This window comes from Phacochoerus africanus, chromosome 2 (genome assembly GCF_016906955.1).
Source record: "Phacochoerus africanus isolate WHEZ1 chromosome 2, ROS_Pafr_v1, whole genome shotgun sequence".
Taxonomy (NCBI): Eukaryota; Metazoa; Chordata; class Mammalia; order Artiodactyla; family Suidae; genus Phacochoerus; species Phacochoerus africanus.
In genome coordinates this window covers 243596641-243618894 of record NC_062545.1, presented here as the reverse complement: position 1 = coordinate 243618894, position 22254 = coordinate 243596641, and positions in this window count along the sequence as shown.

Below are 22254 nucleotides of genomic sequence, written 5' to 3'. Positions count from 1 at the left end.
GTTATGGTCTGGGTTTGTAAGTCTGTTGTATTTTAGGTGTGAGACGATTCACATACGTATAGGCCTCTACATTTTGCAGGGTTTTTTTCCTGTTCATTTTCCTGTGTTCTAGGAATTTTATTAGTTGGCCAGGTGTTCTTACCTCTTTACACATTGAAACTAAAGCTCAGAAAGGTTGTGCCTCCTCCCTCTCGTCCTCCAAAACCCTCTTAGGTGTTCAGGGCAAAAGTCTTGACTGTTACAGGTGCAGAAATTGAAGCTCGGTCCAATGCTTCCCTCCCCTCCCTGACCTGCTCCTGCCTCCCACCAAACAGGTGGAGCCCTTAATGCCACTGTCTTATCCTAACTTTATAGATAATGACATTGAGGCTCCAAGAGTTTCTGCTGACTCACTCCAGTTCAGCCAGTTAGTGACAGAGTTGGAACTCCGAATGGGTTTTTTAATTTCCTTCCCAAGTTTTTCCAGTTATACCAGCTGCTACCAATGAACAAGCAGATGGTTGGCTTTGAAGCCCTGTTCTAGATCACAGGTCTCCCCGCTGGTTAGACTGACTTACAGATCCAGCCTTTTTAATATGTGTTTGAATATTCAGATGACTTGCTCAGAATGTATCCACTGAATGATACTGTCCTCAGAAGTCATAAGGATGTTCAAGACATAGCTAAGTAAACTCAGCTCTTGGGGTCTTGCAGTGGAGTGGAAGTAGAAGTTGTGGATCAATAAATATTAGAGGTCTATAAGAATTCCCTTGAAAGCAATTTCTAAAGTAAAGCATAAAATCTGCTAAGCATTTTGGATTTTCTTTGTGAGTGTAGTGAACACTGGTGTTTTTTTACTCTAGGAATGAGGTGCTGGTAAAATTTTAATTCTAAGGAGAAAAATTAAAGTATTATATAATACCATGGGAAATATTTTTTATGCAAGGGTCAGTTAAACAGATCTTTTGAAGTAGAAGTGTTGGTTTTTTTTAAGGGCCGCTCCCGCTGCATATGGAGGTTCCCAGGCTGGGGTCAAACTGGAGCTGTAACTGCTGCCACAGCTCATGGCTATAACTAGGCCACAGCCACAGCAATGCTGGATTCAAGCCACATCTGTGGCCTACACCACAGCTCCAGATCCTCAATCCACTGAGCAAGGACAGGGATTGAACCCACATCCTCATGAATACTAGTCGGGTTTGTTAACCACTGAGCCACTATAGGAACTCCTGAAGTAAAGGTCTTTTGAGTTAAGTTCTGAAAAAACTACCTCAAATACACTAGGGAGGTGCAACACTCAAAGATTCTAAACCTGAAGCTAGGCTTCTAGATTATATTTATGTTTGCTATAAGTTAGGTCTATCAGGGTAGCTGATACACATATTTAATACACATATTTGCTAAGAACAATGAACAAGCAGATGGTTGGCTTTGAAGCCCTGTCTAGATCACAGGTCTCCTCGCTGGTTAGACTGACTTACAGATCCAGCCTTTTTAATATGTGTTTGAATATTCAGATGACTTGCTCAGAATGTATGTAGAACTTTTTAATCTAACAATTCGTTAGCTTGATTTATAAATATTACATATTTAGAAATATGGATGTGGACCTCTTTTTGTACTCTTACCTGGGCCCTGAAGTTGTTAGGGACAGGCCTCCTGCTCCTAGCCTACATTTTTCTAAGATCCTAACTGAATCAGGAAGGCCAAATGAGATAAAATGGTAATAGATAAATAAATGGGGGGGAAAAAAGAAAAATATTCTTTTAAGGCATTATGATTGCTTACTTGGAAAACCCAAAAGAATGGATTGAACAGAGATAAAGTAGCTAGAAAAACAGCTTTCCTAAACAATCACCTATTTAAAAGGAGGTGTAATGGAAGGAAAGATAGCATTTTTAAAAAGAGCAGAATCTAGTTTGTGTTTGTAAGGAATTATTGGAGCTATTTGAAGAATTAAGAATAATAACTAGGGGAGTTCCCATCATGGCGCAGTGGTTAACGAATCCGACTAGGAACCATGAGGTTGCGGGTTCGATCCCTGCCCTTGCTCAGTGGGTTAACTATCTGGCATTGCCGTGAGCTGTGGTGTAGGTCGCAGACGCGGCTCGGATCCCATGTTGCTGTGGCTCTGGCGTAGGCTGGTGGCTACAGCTCCGATTTGACCCCTAGCCTGGGAACCTCCATATGCCACGAGAGCAGCCCAAGAAATAGCAAAAAGACAAAAAAAAAAAAAAAGGAATAATAACTAGGGAGTTCCTGTTGTGGCTCAGCAGAAATGAATCCAGCTAGTATCCATGAGGACTTGGGTTAGATCCCTGGCCTTGCTCCGTGGGTTAAGGATCTGATGTTGCCGTGAGCTGTGCTGTAGGTCACAGCCACAGCTCAGATCCTGTGTTATAGGCTGGCAGCTATAGCCCTGATTTGACTACTAGCCTGGGAACTTCCATATGCTGTGAGTGCAGCCCTAAAAAGCAAAAAATAATTAATTAGTTAATAATAATAATAGCTAAATTGGGTTGGGGTGAAAGGAGGGATTTCCAAGAGGCATAAGGAAAATTTGAAGGTAATGGGTATATTCATTATCTTGCTTGTGGTACTGATTGCAGGCGTGTACACGTATATTGAAACTTAGCAAATTATGTGTATTAAATATGTGTATGTGTTTATTATATGTCAGTTATAACTGAACAAGGCTATTTCTTGAGAAAATATTATTTACTTAAAGCCTACCATGGTTCGTAGAATAGACTAAGGGAATGATGTATATTCACTATTTTGAATTAAGAAATCATTTTTACAGGATCATAGCGCAAGTATATGGAGAACATGAGAATCAAATTCATATTTGGAACAATGATATAGACCTCCTAGGTGATCTTCCTGGCTATTCCTTTTCTGGGGCCTGCTGCTCCCCACCAGGGAGCAGGTGCTCAGTTTTGAGCCTCTGGCAGCCATTTTATACAGGCATGAACCCATGCTCCTGACCATAGTGAATTGGTCCAGGAGTAGACTCCTGACTCAAAATGAAGCAGTAAGATATTTGTTCCAGGAATCTGGGATTGGGACTAGGATTCTAGCTTTAATCTGGCTTGCTTGCTTGCTTTTGCTGCTTTCTTGAACAGAGAAGATGGCTCACAGCAGATATCCTGGTGGCCATGTTTTTGACTCCATAGACTAGTGACTCAGAGAAAGCCAGGCTGCTCATAAATCCCATATAAGGTTGTGGAGAGATGAGTGTATGTATGTCCTAGGTCATGGTGTTAAATTTATTTTATTTTATTACTGTAGGTCATGTTCAAAAAACATTTAAAGCCACTACCTTCACTAGGTTCTTTCTCTATCCATGAATTATTGAAATATCTGTGCAGTTCTGGATGCATTATATTTCTTTGTGCATCCTATCATTCTAACCATCTTGTGAACTGAGAGGAAGAAAGATTAAAAATAAAGTGATAATAATGGTTACCTTCGGCATGGAATTAACTGGGAGAGAGCATAAGTAGCTTTCTCGGGTGCTGGAAATGTTCTTTGTATTGATCTATGTGACAATTCATCAAGCCGTACACCTAAGATTTGTGTGTGCTTTGTATGAGTTATACCACAATAAAAAAAGAAAGTAAATAAAGAGCTAGCAATTCCTGATTTAAAACAAACAGAATCTTTTAGTAGACAAGGAATAGATTCTGCCTTATTGTTTCTCCCTATTACTTCTCTCTGAAATACTGGTAAAATAGCAGCTGTAGTCCTTACTGTTGTTAGAGATCTTCACTCCTTGGAATATAAAATAAAAAGCCACAAAAGAGATAGGAGAGGGAGGTGAGAATGATCAGATACACGAAAAAGAAACAGAGTTTGCAGCACATTCGAATTCCTGGTTCCAGCTTATTCCTGGGGCTTAACCCCAACCAACACTTAGGTCTGATTATACCCCACAGCCTTCTAACCCCCAACCCCAGTTCTCACCTCTACTTTGTCTTTAATTGCTTAAACTGGGTAGATGAACTCTACTCCTTTCAGTCAAGACAATTCTGCTAAAGAGACAAAGCCTTATTAGTTTCTATTATTGTATGATATCATTTTAAACTCATACGTAGTGTTCACTGGCTTTAGTACTTAAACCTCTCCACTTTCTGCTCTAGTGTCCCTCGCCACACACACACACCATCACCAAACAGTCTGTTCATATGTATTAAGGTTATAGAGCCCTAACATCAAACTAAAAGTGATGAACTCTGCAGGCAGACAGTAACACTAGAATTCTCCACTCATCAACCGTTCACTACTTAGGAATTTGAGAATCATGTTGCATGTAGAATAGCCTAAATACCCAGACTATCTAAAGACTCCTTTCCCATCTTTTTGTTCTTCTAATTATCTTAATTATTCTCAAAACTCAGTGTGCCCAAGAATTATTGCATAAGGTGTTATTTATAAAACCATGCTTAAGGAACCTTATGAGCAATTTAAAATTTTTTCAGAGTTCCCGTCGTGGTGCAGCAGAAACGAATCCGTCTAGGAATAATGAGGTCGAAGGTTTGATCCCTGGCCTCACTCAGTGGGTTAAGGATCTGGCATTGCTGTGGCTCTGGCGGAGGCCAACAGCTACAGCTCCGGTTAGACCCCTAGCCTGGGAACCTCCATGTGCCCTGAGTGCGGCTCTAAAAAGACAAAAGACAAAAAAAAATAAAAATAAAAATTTTTCAAGGGCAGTTTTGTCATAATTTTTGCTTTATCAATCACTTTAAATCCTCATACCCAAAGCACTTAACTATCCAACTCACTTTCAAAAGATGCACCTTATGCTGTGCTTGCAACTAAAACACAGTAACTTACTTAGCATTAGAATCATGTTAAATGTTATTTTAACTTTGACAGCTTACAAGGCATCTTGACTTTTGTAGTATTTAATTACATTGTCATGAATGTCAATTATCATCACATGATAAATATACAGACATGCAAATCAATAGATATTCCACATGCATCCAACCTTGCTTTCTAACTTTATCTCCCATTACTTCCCTTCACACATTCTCTGCTCTAACAAAATTGAACTCCTCAGTATTCTTCATTCCAATCTTTTCCCCAGTCCTTAGTATCCACCCATTGCCCCTCCCTGGCTACAAAGCCAAATCCTACTCATCTTTCCATGTTCACTCCAAAGGTGACCTCTCCTAATATTTCTAGAATTTCTAGATTTAATGCCTCCCTCCTCTAAACACCCACCTTATAATTTGATCTTTTTTTTTTGACACATCACTGTCTGCATTTTATTATAGTAATTTTAGATGTGTCTTATTGCCACCTCCAGTGTTTTTCACCCTTTTCCTTGTCATGACACAAATAGAAAATGATGATATTTATGAAGCAAAACTAAGAAAGCTGCTCTCAGCCTCTGCCATTGGTTCAGTTGCAATGGGAGCTGGGAAGTTAATGCCTCCACACATCCTTGACAAAATCAAGCACAGGCCTAAGAAGCTGTCTGCTACCATCACATGTTGGACTATAAGCTCCCTGAGAACAGGATCCATGTTTGCTTATCTCTATCCACCTACAGATTCTGGTTCAATAACATGCCCCTATAATAAATAATAAATGAATAAATGACAAAGTGATAGTTAAGTTTGCTTTTACAGAGTTCTGAGGGCTTTCAGTTTCAGCTCAGATATGTAAAGAACTTGAAAGTCATCACCCCCATCCTTAAAATAGGAGAAGATCTAAACAGACTTAAATTACCTTTCTTGGACTCATCAGGTTGCAGGGCAAACTTCCTCCCAAAATCTGCAGAAACAGGCAAATACAGAGGATCACAGCTATAATTCTGAAACAGAAGCCCCTGGAGCCTTAAGCTGGTAGAAATATTTAAATGGTAACTTGAACAAATCTTTGGAGGTGGAGTGTGGACTAGTGTGAGAGTGAGAAACTCTTGGGGGCCTGCTGTCTTAGGAGGGACCCCATATGTTCATGAGTTTTACCTCCAGGAACCTCGTCAGGTTCTCATAGCAAAGAGCCAAGAAAAAAGCCTTATGTTTCTGGTAGAGGATTTTGAAATATACCTAGAGCCTCTCCATAACAAAGGCCCTCTTAGTTATGGTGGGGGGAGGTGCTGAGAGAGGTTTGCATTACCCAGATCCAGCCCTTTCTAGCCTTCCTGTCTCTCCTAAGGAGGGGAAGGGACTGAGAAACACTTGTGAAGGTCACAGCCCAAGGACACAAGCCTACTAAAAGACTGAAACTTAATTATAGGTAAATCGTAAGTACAGAAAGCTTCGCCTCTCCCTACACTTTACCACCACATCTGCAAGTCTCCAAAATAATAACTGTGCATTAGAGCTGAAAGAACTGCAAGACGCAGTCTCTATATAAGGAGTTTTTAGGAAAATCCAGACAAGTCCCCTAGAGGAAATTGAAGCCTCTAATACCTATCAGTACAGCAAACATTAAACTCAACCCAGCTCCTAACCAGATTAACATAAAACCTTAGACTAAAAGCCTGTTCACCTGAGTTCCTATTACCTGATATATCGTGTCTGACTTTCAACAAAGAATTATAAATCTTACTAACAAGCAAAAGCACTGTCTAAAGAAATAAAGTGAGGATGGAGTTCCCATCATGGCTCAGTGGTTAACGAACTAGGAACCATGGGGTTGCGCGTTCATTCCCTGGCCTTGCTCAGTGGGTTAAGGATCCGGGGTTGCCGAGAGCTGTGGTATGGGTTGCAGACGCGGCTTGGATCCTGCGTTGCTATGGATCTGGCATAGGCCGGTGGCTGCAGCTCCAATTCAACCCCTAGCCTGGGAACCTCCATATGCCACGGGAGCGGCCCAAGAAATGGCAAAAAAAAAAAAAGAAAAAGAAAAAGAAAGCAAGGATCAGAACCAAACTCAGATATGACATAGATTTTGTAACTATTAGGCAAGGAATTTTAAATAACTGTGATTAAAATGGTAAGAAGTCTAATTGAAAATAACATGCAAGAACAGATGTGTAATAAAGCAGAGAAATGTAAACTCTATGAAAGAATCAATAGGAAATATCAAGAACGACACCCCCCCAAAAAAGAATGAAAAACCCTGTAATGAAGATGAAGAATGCCTTTGATGGGCTTATCAGTAGACTGGACATGGTCCCAAGGAACAAATCAGTGAGTCTGAAGATATATCAATAGAAACTACCCAAACTAAAATGCAAAGGGGAAAAAAAAAAAAAAGAACAGAATACCTAAGAACTGTGGGAGTGTCAAAAGACGTTAGCAAATACATAATCGGAATACTAGAAGGAGAGCAGAAAGAGAATGGAGAGGAAATATTTGAGGTAATAATAGATGAGAATTTTTCAAAATTAATGACAGACACTAAATCACGGATGCAGGAAGCTCAGAGAAAACCAAGCAAGATAAATGCCAAAAAATATCTACACCTAAGTATATCATATTCAAACTCAAAAAACCAAAGACAATAGGAAAATCTTGAAAGAAGCCAGAGGGGGGAAAATACCTTACCTATAGAGGAACAAGGATAAGTATTACTTCAGAATTCTCATCAGAAACCATACAAGCAAGAAAAGAATGGAGTGAAACATTTATAGTGTTGGGGGGAAAATAAACAAACAAAACACAAACCTAGAAATTGATATCCAGCAAAATTATCCTTTACAAGTGAAAGAAACATAAAGACTTTTTTTAGATGAAAAAATAAAAGTGAGGGAATTCATTTCCAGCCGACCTGCTCTGCAAGAAATGCTAAAAGAAGTTCTTCCAGGGAAGCTCCCCTGTGGCTCAATGGATTAGAAATACAGTGTTGTCATTGCAGTTGCTTGGGATTTGATACCTGGCCTTTTAACTTCTACATGCCAAGGGCCAGCCAAAAAAAAAGGAAAAAAAAATCTAACAGTATCAATATATTGGGTAAAATAAATAGTAGCAATGTTTTAAGGAATAGGAGGAAGGAACTGGGAATACTCTGTTTATGGTAACTGCACTACCCATAAAGTGCTACATTTGAACTATATATTATAAATTCTACAACAGTTACTAAAAAACACTTAAAAAAGGAGTTCCTGTCGTGGCTCAGTGGTTAACAAATCCGACTAAGAACCATGAGTTTGTGGGTTCGATCCCTGGCCTTGCTCAGTGGGTTGGGAGTCTGGCGTTGCTCCGATTCGACCCCTAGCCTGGGAACCTCCATATGCATGGGAGCGACCCAAGAAATGGCAAAAAGACCAAAAAAAAAAAAAAAAAGCTTAAAAAGAAATTCAATTGAGATTCCAGAGAAGGCAGAAAGGGGCAGGAGAGAAACAAAGAACAAGTACAAATAGAAAACAGTTATAAACATGATAAATATTAAATCAACTATATTAATAGCCACTTTAAGTATGATTGTGCTCTGAATATACAAGTTTTTTGTCTGCATGATTGTTCAAGTGAACAGAAACACATGCTCTTGTTATATGTTTTTTGCAAAAAACCCACTTTAAATATAAAAATACAGAAAGGTGATAACTAAAGGAATGGAGAAAGATATACCATGCTAATGCTAATTCTAATCAAGAGTAGCTATATTGGAGTTCCCATCGTGGCTCAGTGGAAATGAATCCGACTAGGAATTCACGTCTCGGATCTGGCATTGCTGTGGCTGTGGTGTAGACTGGCAGCTATAGCTCCGATTTGACCCCTAGCCTGGGAACCTCCATATACCTCAGGTGCAGCCCTAAAAAGCAAAAAAAAAAAGAGTAGCCATATTAATTTCAGATGAAGCAGTCTTCAGAACAATGAAAACTATCAGGAATAAAGAGCCTCACTTTACATAATGATAAAGGGGTTAATTCTCCAGGAGAATTTAACAATCTTCAATGTGTGTGTGCCTAACACCTGAACATCAAAATACAGGAGGCAAAGCCTGACAGAAGTGCAGGAAAAAATAAAGGGACTTCCAAGTAGAATATGAGAGCAATAGTGCAAAAATTAAGCTTATGAAAGTTGCCATTTCTTCCTAGACCAGCAGGTAGAACTAAGAAAGTATAACAATAGGGCAAAGTGATTTCGAAGATAGCAAATATTTCTGGATTCCTGTTGGAGAAGCTGCCAGGGCTCTCTTTTACAGGATTATAGAATCTATCCTCAATCCTTTGACAACTGACACTCTCACCAGTAAACCTTTTAATCCTCCAACTAGTGAAATACATTTAAGGGATTGGAAATCAACAAAATTCGCAAAGAGCCCAACCCTCCCTCTTCTCAGCCCAGCAAGCCCCCACATCTCATTGTTACACCCTTTAGGAGATTTTTTTTCCCTCTTCTGTAGCCCTCAATGGATTACAGGAGCTTTTTGAGTGGTATTTATATTTATTCTATACCAAAAACACATTAACTTTAATATTCCTTTGGCAGATTATTACTAAAGAAAGAAATATGGCTTGCTCCATGGAAATAAATTGATAGGTTCAGCAACTGTCACTTTGCTTATATAAGTGAACCCTTCAGAAAAGAAATATTTCAAGCCTGAGAAAGTAGTTTTAAATATGGAAAAAATATGTCCTGAATTTCTGTACTTAAACATTACAGGACGTAAGTGCTAAGTTTGAATCTTTCTAACATTTGGTAAGTGCTTTCCTTGTCATTCAGTCAGTCAGTCAGTACAGCCAATATGCCAGGCACTGTGCTGAGTCCTAGTGATTGAAAGTTTAAAAAGATCCCATTTCTGTCCTCTAGGGGCTCACGTCTGGAGGAAGAACAGACAGGTCAATAAATATGGTACAATTAACAAGCACTATTAGTAGCTGTCCCTAAAAAAGTACAATAGAAATAAGCACAGAGAAGGTGACTTCAGAGTTTGATCAGTATGAAGACAGCAGGAAAGAGCATTTTGAACAGAGAGAATATATGTAAAAAGCACAAAGAATGAAACAGAGGTGTATTTAGGTCCCCAAAGTGTAGGGCAGGTAAGCAGAGAGACGGTTGCCACAGGGTAGGATGAGTAACTACCTCAGATGTGTTTTTCAAAGTTCCTGTTGATCATGTCACTATTTGTTTCAGATCTGGTCATGGCACTATTTAGTTTTATTTATTTATTTATTATTATTATTATTTTGTCTTTTTTGCCATTTCTGGTCTATGCCAGAGCCATAGCAACTGGGGATCTTAGCCACATCTGCAACCTACACCACAGCTCATGGCAACACCGGATCCTCAACCCACTGAGCAAGGCCAGGAATCGAACCCACAATCTCATGGTTCCTAGTTGGATTCGTTAACTGCTGAGCCACAACAGGAACTCCTGGCACTATGTAGTTTTAAACTCTGGTCCCCTCCATCGAAGACACACATCATACAGACGCACACAAAATTTACTGATTCCTTGAGGGGGCTTCTGAGACTTTTCAAGCTTTAATTTAAATTTCCAGCTTCATGGTCCACCATTTTCTGAAGTGCTACCAGGTTCCTATAATTCCCCAATATCCCATCCACCTTCTTCTATGTCTTTGCTCAAGCTGTTCTTCTCTTTGGAATATTTTTTGCCTCCTTTCCAATGATCAAAACTTCTCCCTGAAGTCCCACCTCAAACCCCTTCTCTCCCCACAGATCTTCCCATCTTCCCACCACCTGTGTTCCCACAATACCTTGATTTAATTTTGCTCTACAGCATAGTCATTCACATAGCTGTCTTTCCAACTGGCCCCGAGCCTTATTGCGGGCAGGCATCTTATGTCATTTAGTGTGTTGCCAGCACATGCCCTGGAAGGTTGTCCTTGATGATTATTTGTCTTAAATGATGTGCTTGTCTCATCACCTTTGTGATCTCATTGCTCTTTTCTCCAGTTTCACGACGGAGTTCCCCCAGCTGGGCAAATATTTTTTGGGGAGGAGGGGGTTAGGGCCACACCCACAGCTTATGGAAGTTCCCAGGCTAGGGGGTGAATTGGAGCTGCAGCTGCCCAGCCTATGCCACAGCCACAGCAACTTGGGATCTGAGGTGCATCAGTGACCTACCCCACAGCTCACAGCAACATGGGATCCTCAACCCACTGAGGGAGGCCAGGGATGGAACCCACATCCTCATGGATACTAGTTGGATTCGTTTCTGCTGTGCCACAATGGGAACTCCTAAGCAAACATTTTTGAAGCTCAATTTGTCACTGAGGGTGAGATCAGAGGAAAAACAAGAAAACTAACTGCAGCATACGACGGAGGTTTTTTTTTTTTTTTTTTTTTTTAGGGCCGTACCTGTAGCATATGAAAGTTCCCAGGGTAGGGGTCCAATCAGAGCTACAGCCACCAGGCTGCACCATGCCCACAGCAACTCCAAATCCAAGCCATGTCTGTGACCTACACCACAGCTCATGGCAACACCAAATCCTTAACCCCATGAGCAAGGCCAAGGAGCAAATCCATATCCTCATGGGTCCTAGTTGGGTTCGCTAACAGCTGAGCCACATAGGGAACTCCACTTGGAGTTCTTTTAAAAAATGTAGTTGCCTGGGCCTCACCTTCAGAGATTCTGACTTAATTGGGCTGAATTGGGAAACAAGCATCAATAAGTTTTTTAAAGTTCTCTGGAAAATTTTAAAGTACAGTCAGTTTTGAGAACCATAGATCTAAAAGGCAGGTGAGAAATAGTCACCAGGCCTCATAAGCAAATTAGAATAATTTCTAATTCACTTTTCTCAAATGGTAATGCTTTTCCCGGGGGAAAATATAACTAAAGGAATAGGGCCACATGGTTTGGGTGAAATTGACCTTTTTCCAAAGAAATGTTTGCTACAAGGAGCCTGAGTTTCTGTGGGAGGAATCACACATTGGGCATGACACTCGCCTTCATGTTCCTGATCAGCATGTCTAGAGAATGCCACTGCGCCCCCTCACAAGCATCCTTAATATGAAATTACAGGAAGCCCTAAAATGAGCTGAAATCAAAATGCCAGGTACCACATCATCAAATGAGTTAGAAAGCTTGAGAGTTCCAACTCTCTTGACAGCCTCCAACATGGATATCCCCTATGGTGCAGTCAGACGCCGTGGGGAGGATTCCATGTTGCACAACTCCAAGGGCCCCACGCACATTGTATCCATGCAAAAAGCACCCGCTGGAATTATGCAATGCCATGTCTCGGCACAGGGATTTTCCTGTCCTCAGGCCCAGGAGATTTCAAGCAGTGGCCTCCATCTCAGTATCTTGGTTCTGTTCCCCAGACTTCCTCTGGCTTAAAACTGCCACTCTGAGCCAAGGTGAGGAGTGAAGAGCCTCCTCACCAAAATAATTCTGCTGGAGTCTTTTCCTACTGATGTCTTCATCAGAAGTTCTCCTGAGTGGCCGCTCCTGTCAACCCATCCTTGATCGACCCAATGTGTTGTATGTTCTGCTGAACTTCACCCAGAACTGATCTCTAAATCAGTCACTGCAGCAGAGTTTTCAGAAGAGGTGTCAGCTCCTTCTGAGGACTGCCACCTCTTTCTTTTTCCTTATTAGAGTATCCACAGCAAAGGAAAGTAAGCTTTTGTTTTTGTTTTGTTTTGTTGGCCGCACTCAGAGAATGTGGAAGTTCCTGGGCCGGGGATCCAACCCACATCATAGCAGCAACTTGAGCCACAGCAATGACAAATCCCTAACATGCTGAGCCACCAGGGAACCCTAGAAAGTATATATTCTATTTCTAGATTTCAGCTGGATTTTTGTTTTTGTTTTTGTTTTGTAGGTAGGGAATTAAATTGAACAATCTAAGGGCAAAGAGGAGGTAAATTGAAGCTGTACAGCCCTTCCATGGAATCCACAGGGGATTGGTTCCAGGACCCCTGTAGATACCAAAATCCAAGGATGCCCAAGTCCCCTTATATAAAATGGCACAAATGTAAATACTATGCAAATAATGGTAAATACAATGTAAATACTACATAAATAGTTGCCAGTGTGCTGCTAATTCAAGTTTTGCTTTTTAGAACTTTCTGGAATTTTTTTTTTATGTTTTCGATCCATAGTTGGTTAAATCTATGGATAACCTGTAACCTGAGGATATGGAAGGTGAATGGTATTACCTATAAAAATATTCTCAGCACCTAACAGAGAATAGGGAGCTGAAAAAATGTTAGTTCCCATTGTTCTTGGAGGATGATGAAAAGTGTGGTGGTGGTTGGTGGTATTAATCTACCAAGTAGCTTTTACTTTTTATATTTTTAGAAAGTGTGGAGAGAGCAGCAGGGTACTCAAGATGAAAAGGATAATTTTTTCTTTAAATGAAGTTGTTGTAAGAATGAAAAAGAAACCTAAATCTAGCACAAAATCTAGCAAAGTGTTGTAAACTGTAATGTACTATATAAAATATATGGTGTTATTATTTAGTGCAAACCAAATGCCAGGAGGATTTGAAGAAGAGAAAGAAACCACATCCTATTGTAGAAATCAGGAGGAAATATGGAGTTCCCGTCGTGGCGCAGTGGTTAACGAATCCGACTAGGAACCATGAGGTTGCGGGTTCGGTCCCTGCCCTTGCTCAGTGGGTTAACGATCCGGCGTTGCCGTGAGCTGTGGTGTAGGTTGCAGACGCGGCTCGGATCCCGCGTTGCTGTGGCTCTGGCGTAGGCCGGGGGCTACAGCTCCGATTGGACCCCTAGCCTGGGAACCTCCATATGCCGAGGGAGCAGCCCAAGAAATAGCAACAACAACAACAAAAAAGACAAAAAAGACAAAAAAAAAAAAAGAAATCAGGAGGAAATAGCATCCATCACTTAATAATGACATACCTTCTATAAGACTTGATTTCTGTATTGTAGGAAGGACCATGATCCCTACTAAGGCCAAAGCAAGCTGGTTGTGGAGTTCTTGTTGTGGCTCTGTGGTTAACGAATCTGACTGGGAACCATGAGGTTGCAGGTTCGATCCCTGGCCTTGCTCAGTGGGTTGAGGATCCGGCGTTGCCATGAGCTGTGGTATAGGTTGCACACACGGCTCGGATCCCGAGTTGCTGTGGCTTTGGTGTAGGCTCAACCCCTAGCCTGGGAACCTCCATATGCCGCAGGAGCGGCCCTAGAAAAAAAGGCAAAAAGACAAAAAAAAAAGCAAGCTGGTTGTGAGAATAGTTCTAAAATTTTTGTGTCTGCACTTTGTTAACTGTAGAGCAGTACACAAATGCAAAGTGATGTTTTTGTAGCTGTTATTGGTGATGGAGATTTTATCATTATTACTGACTTCGAAGATACTGGTCAGCATTCAACAGGAAGAGCTGTCAGTGGAAGGCCTTATAAGTAGAGAAATGAGGGCTGGAGAGGTTTCCACAAACTTTCTTGGCTGATTGGCAGTTCCTCTATATAACATCTTTGAGCATCTGTTGACACCTACGCTGTCATAGAGGCCTGTGACAATGATAGTAACACAATATTAAATAAAAATGCTGTCTGCAGTCCCACTCCTGGGCATATACCCAGAGAAAATAGTAATTCAAAAAGATAATATGTACCCTGTTTATAGAAGCACTATTTATAATACCTAAGATATAGAAGCAACTTAAATGTCTATAAACAGAGGATTGGATAAAGAAGATGTATATTATATACATTTATATGCAATGGAATATTACTTGGCCATAAAAAGAATGAAATAATGCCATTTGCAGCAACATGGATGGACCTGGATATTCTAAGTGACATAAGCCAAAGGAAAATTTTTTTTAATTTATTTTTTAATTTTTTTTCCATAGCATGTGGAAGTTCTTGGGCCAGGGATAGAACCTGAGCCACAGCAGCGACCTGAGCCACTGCAGTGACAACACCGCATCCTTAACCTGCTGCGCCACAAGGAAACTCCCAAAGACAAATTTTATGTATCAATGACTTATATGTGGAGTCTAAAAAAAATGATACAGGAGTTCCTGCTGTGGCTCAGTGGGTTACAACCCCAACTAAGATACATGAGGATGTGGGTTCAATCCCTGGCCTCACTCAGTGGGTTAAGGATCTGACATTGCCATGGGCTTGGATCCCCTTTGCTATGGTTGTGGCATAGGCCGGCAGCTGCAGCTCTGATTTGACCCCTAGCCTGGGAACTTCCTATATGCTGTAGGTTTGTCCCTAAAAAGCAAATAATAATAATAATAATAAAATGATACACATGAACTTATATACAAAACAGATATAGATCCATAGACATAGAAATTAAACTTACAGTTACCAAAGGGGAAAGGAAGGAGAGGGATAAATTAAGAGTTTGAGATTAACATATACACACTACTATATATCAAATAGATAACCAACAAGGACCTACTGTATATATAGCACAGGGAACAATACTCAATATTTATAATAACCTATAACGGAAAAGAATCTGAAAAAAATAGATTTATCTGTATGTATAACTGACTCACTTTGCTGTACTCCTGAAACTAACACATTATAAGTCAACTATACTTGAATTAAAAAAAAAAAAAAGAAATGCTGTCTGCCTTCAAGAGAGCTCACCTTAATTTGGTTTTGATATTTCAAATATCAGATCAACTATTTTCTAGTTAATTTATAGGCAGTGGAGGGCTCCTGAGCTTTTTAGAGCAGAGGAATGACATGGTCTGAATTGCATTTCAGCTACTCCTGACAAAACACTAGTTTAGCTTCAACCAGCTCAATTTACCACCGGGAAATAGTGGTGAATTGAGCCCCTCCACCCACCCTCAGGCTTCAGAACCTAGAATGTTGTCCCCCTCTAAACAGACCTAAAGTTTCCCCAAACTTTATGAATCATGGAACTGATTGTTTCCTGCTTTTCAATAGCTATTAAAACCTACGTCAAATTTAGCAAGTATATCAGACCTCAAATTATGCGTGTGAATATTCACTTCAGCCCTTTCTTATTCTTTTTTTTTTCCCTAGGGCCACACCTGTGGCTATGGAAGTTCCCAGTCTAGGGGTCAAATTGGAGCTGGCCTAAACCACAGCAACAGCAACACCAGATCTGAGATGCTGAGCAAGGCCAGGGATCCAACCTGCGTCTTCATGGATACTAGCTGGGTTCGTAACCTGCTGAGCTTAATGGGAACTCCCTCGTTCTTACTTTGGCCACATTCGTTTTCTTTTAATCCTTCCCTTGCTTTTCAAAATCTTCATTGAATTTTTGTAAGATCATTTCTTATTTTTCTTATTCCGTTAACTTCTGGTGAATATTGTTTGAAATGTCCCCTGGGGAAGTTTGCATGGAGCGGGCATATTGGAAAAATAACATTACAGGCATTACTTTGTGGTTCTACTGCTGATCTCCTAACTTTTAAAATTTGGCTCAAGTCCTATATAACATAGCACTTGAACATAATGTGAATCTATTGGTAACTGAATATTTTTGCATTTAAAGTTTGAATTTTGTTTTCAAAAGAATTTGAGATACAAACTTAAAACTACCTAAATCTTTGTTCCTGTGTGTTTTTAAAATTCTATTTAAGTTTAAATAAAAGAGCTAAGATTTATAACCTATCAAAGCATTAGAAGATAAAATCTGTTATCCTGATTTTAAAATATCATATGTATAAAAATGCATTTGAAATGGAATGAAACCTATTCTGTTACTAAAAGATATTTGTAATGCTCAAAGCACATCACTAGATCAGAAAAAAAGATATAGAAAAGTCTGTATGTCTTCCTATATTCAATCTCCCTTATTTTAAACTTGCATTTTAAATATTTGAAAGCAACATAATCTTTAAGAACTTGAAATATTAAGGACATTTTCCTCCATTAAAAAAAATCCAGGAGTTCCCGTCATGGTTCAGTGGTTAACGAATCCGACTAGGAACCATGAGGTTTGCAGGTTCGGTCCCTGCCCTTGCTCAGTGGGTTAAGGATCCAGAGTTGCCGTGAGCTGTGGTGTAGGTTTAAGACGCAGCTCGGATCCCACGTTGCTGTGGCTCTGGTGTAGGCCGGTGGCTACAGCTCCGATTCAACCCCTAGCCTGGGAACCTCCATATGCTGTGGGAGCAGCCCAAGAAATGGCAAAAAAAAAGACCGAAAAAAAAAAAAAATCCGTGTTTAACCTAGAGATTATCATAGTAAGTGAAGTTAGTCAGTGAAAGACAAACACTGGATGATGTCACTCATATGTGGAATCTAAAAAAGGATACAAATGAACTTATTTACAGAACAGAAACAGACTCACAGATTTTGAAAACAAACTTTTGGTTACCAGAGAAGACCGGTGTGGGGTGGGGAGGGATGGACTAGGGTTTGAGATTGGCATATGTGCACTACAGTATATGGAATGACTGGTCAATGGGGACCTGCCCTATAGCAGAGGGAACTCTAGGCAATAATCTGTGATAATCTATATATGGAAAAAGAATCTGAAAAAGAAAGGATGTGTGTATGTATATGTACAACTGAATCACCTTGTTGTACAGCAAGAATTATCACAACATTGTAAATCAGCTGTACATTTTTAAAGTTTTAAAAATGAAAAAAAAAATCCATGTTTAGAGATTGCTGTCAGAGTCAGCTTACAAAACCACCAACTAAATCACTTTCCTTGGCTTACCCTTTATCTTTGCCTTCCTCACTTCCCTGCCCCCTCATTCAATTGACAAGGTGATCAAAGTATATCTTTGTTTCTAATAGACTTGATTTTTCTAAAAAAGTTGAAAATCCATTCTCCAAAGGACAATGACTTTCTACATGTAAAGACAGAAAGTAAACTTCAAAAGAGATTTCTTAAGGAATAAATTAGAGATGTTCCAAATAAAGGCAATATTATTAGAACTAAAACATTGCCTTCAAGTTGACCACAGGAGGTAGAGTGAGCACATGATCTGTATAGACTCACGATAGAGTTTTACCCAAATTTCATTCTTTTTTTTTTTGGCTGCATGCACCCTTGGCATGCAGAATTTATGGGGCCAGGGATTGAACTGGCCCAATAGTTGCAGCTGCAACCTGAGCCACAGCAGTGATAATGCTGGGTCCTTAACCTGCTGCAACCACTGAGGAACTCCCTTTCAAACTTCTGATGCATAAATAATTGCTGCTGATGTGCAACATGGAAAATTAAATATCAACTAGCAGATTTTATGATTTAAATTTGGGTTTCATCTCAAATCTGATAAACCAATACATAAAGGTGTCTACTAATAATGCAGCCTAGAATGTAAATGATGAACTGGTTGAATGGCTGATGCATTTGCAGTGCACTCATGTTGCTTCCTGGTGATCTTTTCCATGCTCACTGCATTCTTTTCTATGCTCAGTGATCTGCATGAACTTTTTTTTGAAAAGACAGACTTATTTTTCCTGTCTTTTCAGGCTTGAATAATTTCTCTATTTAGAAAATCAGAACATATGCTTATTTCTAGTGTTCTAGCACCTCTTCTCATCTCTATGATGTCTCAAAATGTCACAGAGGATGATAAACAGTGTCTGTGTTTCTTGTACATTATAGGCTAGAATTGATCTAGGTCTAGGGATTCGAAGTCATGCATAGTAGTTAGAGCACTCTTTCTCCCTCCTCACATATCTTGAGCCACAGTTCTCTGCTACTGTGGTGTGTCTGACTTTTTTGAGTTCCTATTATGCCTCCATTTGCACCAGGAGAAAATGGATATCAAGTTGAAATTGAATATAAAATTCCAGAATTAGAAAAGCTGTTCGATCAAATGCAGATGAAGAAACAAGTGACGGATTTGAGCTGTCTTGTTCTTTTAGAGACAAGTATGTTGGGTTAGATCAAAGTTAATGCCATTTAACTTTAGAATCATATGCTCCTTCCACTTATTCTAAATCTATGCTTATGTACAGCAAACTTCTGAAAATAATTTATCTTTCTATGTAGCGCTATCTATAGATCACAGGTAAAAATCAGAGAATCCAAGTTTCTAGTTATAAGTTAATAAACAAGCTTCTCGTTTATATTTCAGAGGTTGTTGGTGTTTGAGAGAGAGAAAGAGTGAGAGGAGAGAGAGAGAGATCCATTCTCCCCAAGCTGCTAAATCAGGTTCCCAAGGTATAAGCCTGGCACATGGAGCTCACACCACAGTACTGCCACTTTGAAGTCTCCCTGGGCACCTAGCAACTCTTCACCATAGGGAACTTTGATTCCATCTTGTTGCTAGTTGTCCACAAACACCTGCTCTGTAAAGACAGAGCACCTCTTGGTTTGCAAGCCAGAAATACACACAGCTATTTCTTAAGAGGCAATTACTGACCATGATAGGTCTTTTATGCTTAAGAGAAAAAGTTGGAATTCTCCCATCTGTTAACACCTGTTAATCTTCTGAAATGCTCCATGAAACAAAGATTTGTTTTTTTAGACATATGATGTGAAAATCCATTTTTACAGCCATGCAGTTGTCTGAGAAACTTCAGAAATAAAGATTACAATGGAGCACCTTCCAGACCTTTTAGAGATAGTTCAATGATGAGAGTTTGATGAATGCTTTCTTTTTTTCTTTTTAGTGCTGAATCTGTGGCATATGGAAGTTTTCAGGCTAGGGATCAAGTTGGAGCTGTAGCTGCCAGCCTACGCCACAGCCACAACTCAGGATTCAAGCCCATCTGTGACCTACATCACAGCTCACAGCAATGCTGGATCCTTAACCCACTGAAGGGGGCCAGGGATTGAACCTGAATCTTCGTGGATACTAGTCAGGTTCATAATCTTCTGAGCCACAAAGGGAACTCTGAGAGTGTGATAAATGTTGATGAGAGTTTGATACATGTTCCAAGGACTGAACAGTGGTGGGCCTTTACAAATAGGAAAAAGGATAAAAATGCCTAAAAGCTCTAACACCCATTTTTAAAAAATGCTTGCAAAATATAATTACTGAAAAATACTATTTGGAATTTTATCATGATTAAAGAAGCATCTGAAAGTAAAGTTGCTTGGCAATTTTGAATTTCTAACTGAAAATCTTTTTAATGGACTTTAAAATGATATTGTATTTGTGTTTTGAAAAGTATGCCTCTCTCTCTGGTTTGACAACTTAAATACTAGGCCCTAACCAGATAAAATCTGAAGTGACTAAGGCAGTGCTTCTTAAATAAGAGCAAATTGGAACTGCCATCCCAAATCACTACCATCTCTTCTGGCAAGACTAGATTAGCACTGTTGCTGGAGCTCTGTGCACCAGCTGAATTGAATCTTGGAGACAGTTTTGGATGAAGGAAAAAATAGCTTTATTGCTTTGTCAGGCAAAGGGGGACACAGTTAGCCCAGGCCTTCAAAATCTGCATCTGCCACCTGGGAGGATTTGGTGAGGAGTTTTATAGCAATGCTTCAAGGGTGGGACTGCTGATAAGGATCAGGGTGCCTACAGGACCTCTCTTACAGTTATCTGGCCTCTAGTGGTCTCCTGATTGAGATTCTGTTGTTCCTTTCATCTGGCCTCAGGGGGTTTCCTGATGCGTTTCTGTGGTTCTTGAGATTATCAAACTGTGACCTCTCTGGAATGAAGAATGCTTCATCAGGAGTTCCCAGTGTGATACAGTGGGTTAAGAACCTGACTTCAGCAGCTTGGGTTGTTGCAGAGGAGCAAGTTTGATCCATGGCCTGGTGCAGTGTCCTAAAGGATCCACTAATACCTAAAATTTGGGGGGGGGGGTTAGTTCTGCAGAAGTGCTCAAAGATATTTTTACATGTATCCCTTGAGAGGGAACCAGGACCTTGCCCCCATGTTGCAGTATTGTTTCTTTCTTTTTTTTTTTGTCTTTTTGCTATTTCTTGGGCCACTCCCTCGGCATATGGAGGTTCCCAGGCTAGGGGTCAAATCGGAGCTGTAGCCACCGGCCTACGCCAGAGCCACAGCAACGCGGGATCCAAGCCGCATCTGCAACCTGCACCACAGCTCACAGCAACGCCGGATCATCAACCCACTGAGCAAGGGCAGGGACCGAACCTGCAACCTCATGGTTCCTAGTCCGATTCGTTAACCACTGAGCCACGATGGGAACTCCTTGTTTTTTTTTTTTTTTTTTTTTGAGTATTGTTTCTTGACTGCTCCTCCCTTGTCTCTGCATCCCCTCCCTTCCCTGATTAGCAAGTCTTTGAACCTGCCCTTTGGAACTAAGGGAAGGTCACAGAGGCTGAATCTTACCCCTATAGGCAAGAAACATGGGGCACAGTGTGCCCAGAAGCCCCACAGGGTCCTGCTTGGTTTCATTTTAGCGTTAACTCTCATCTGATGAAGGAGTCACCTGAAGCTTGGAAAGAGCCATCTAGCAAGTGCAAGGTACATCCAGAAAAGGATCCCAAAACTCTGCTCTTGGCCAGCCCACCCACAGAGGATGGAGAAGAATCTTGTAGAGGTGATGTTAACACTTGGGTACATTTAAGAAGAGAGCATGACTCTGGTTTGTCTCTTAGGCCAGCTCAAAATAAACAAGAACTTGCCCTCGCTGACCTCTAAAATTAAGTTGCTGTTAGGTTTCTTACCTGTTCTTACTTCTCCTCTTTGTCTCATTCAGCTACCTGACTTTCGTTCTGCTTCTGGCCCCTTGGTATTGGTGTTTGTGTTCAGTCTCTGTTCCTGTAAACCCTGGATTTTCCTAACAGATTCCAATTTGGTTTTTTTCTGCTGGTTTTCTATGCTCTGGGCTATCCTAGTTCTTACCCTTCTGAAACTAGTTTCCAGCACTGTCCTTTTGTCTGGTTGACTGGCTGTTTTCTCTGTGTCTTCAGGAGTCTATGTGGGCATTCCTATTATGGCTCAGTGGTAATGAACCTGACTAGTATACTTGAGGATGAGAATCCAGGCAGGTCCGATCCCTGGCCTCACTCAGTGGGTTAAGGATCTGGCATTGCTATGAGCTGTGGTGTAGTTTGCAGACGTGGCTCAGATCTTGTTGCAGTGGCTGAGCCTGTGGCTGGCAGCTGCAGTGATTTGACCCCTAGCCTGGGAACCTCCACATTGCTATGGGTGTGGCCCTAAAAAAGCAAAAACAAACAAAAAAAAGAGTCTATGTGAGTGTATGGGGGAGCAGGGGGAGGGGATTGCACAATTTGGATAATCACTCACTAAAATGAGAGAGAAACTAATCAGAAAGAGGAGGTAACACATTTCTTACTCCTTATTAACCACCCTGAGGTTTGAAGCAAATTTTAACTGTTTATTTTCCTGCCAAGAATTTTATCTCAGCTCTCAGATTTTGCTGCCACCTGGTGCTAAACTGTTCTAGGTAGTGATGACTAAATAGACCAACTCCAGAAGCATAACCTAGATTTAGAGATGACACAGATTAGGATACTGGATGCTTAACATAGTAAATAGAAGTAAAACATTGAAAAGCTTAATATAATAATATAATCATTTAAGAAATGACTATA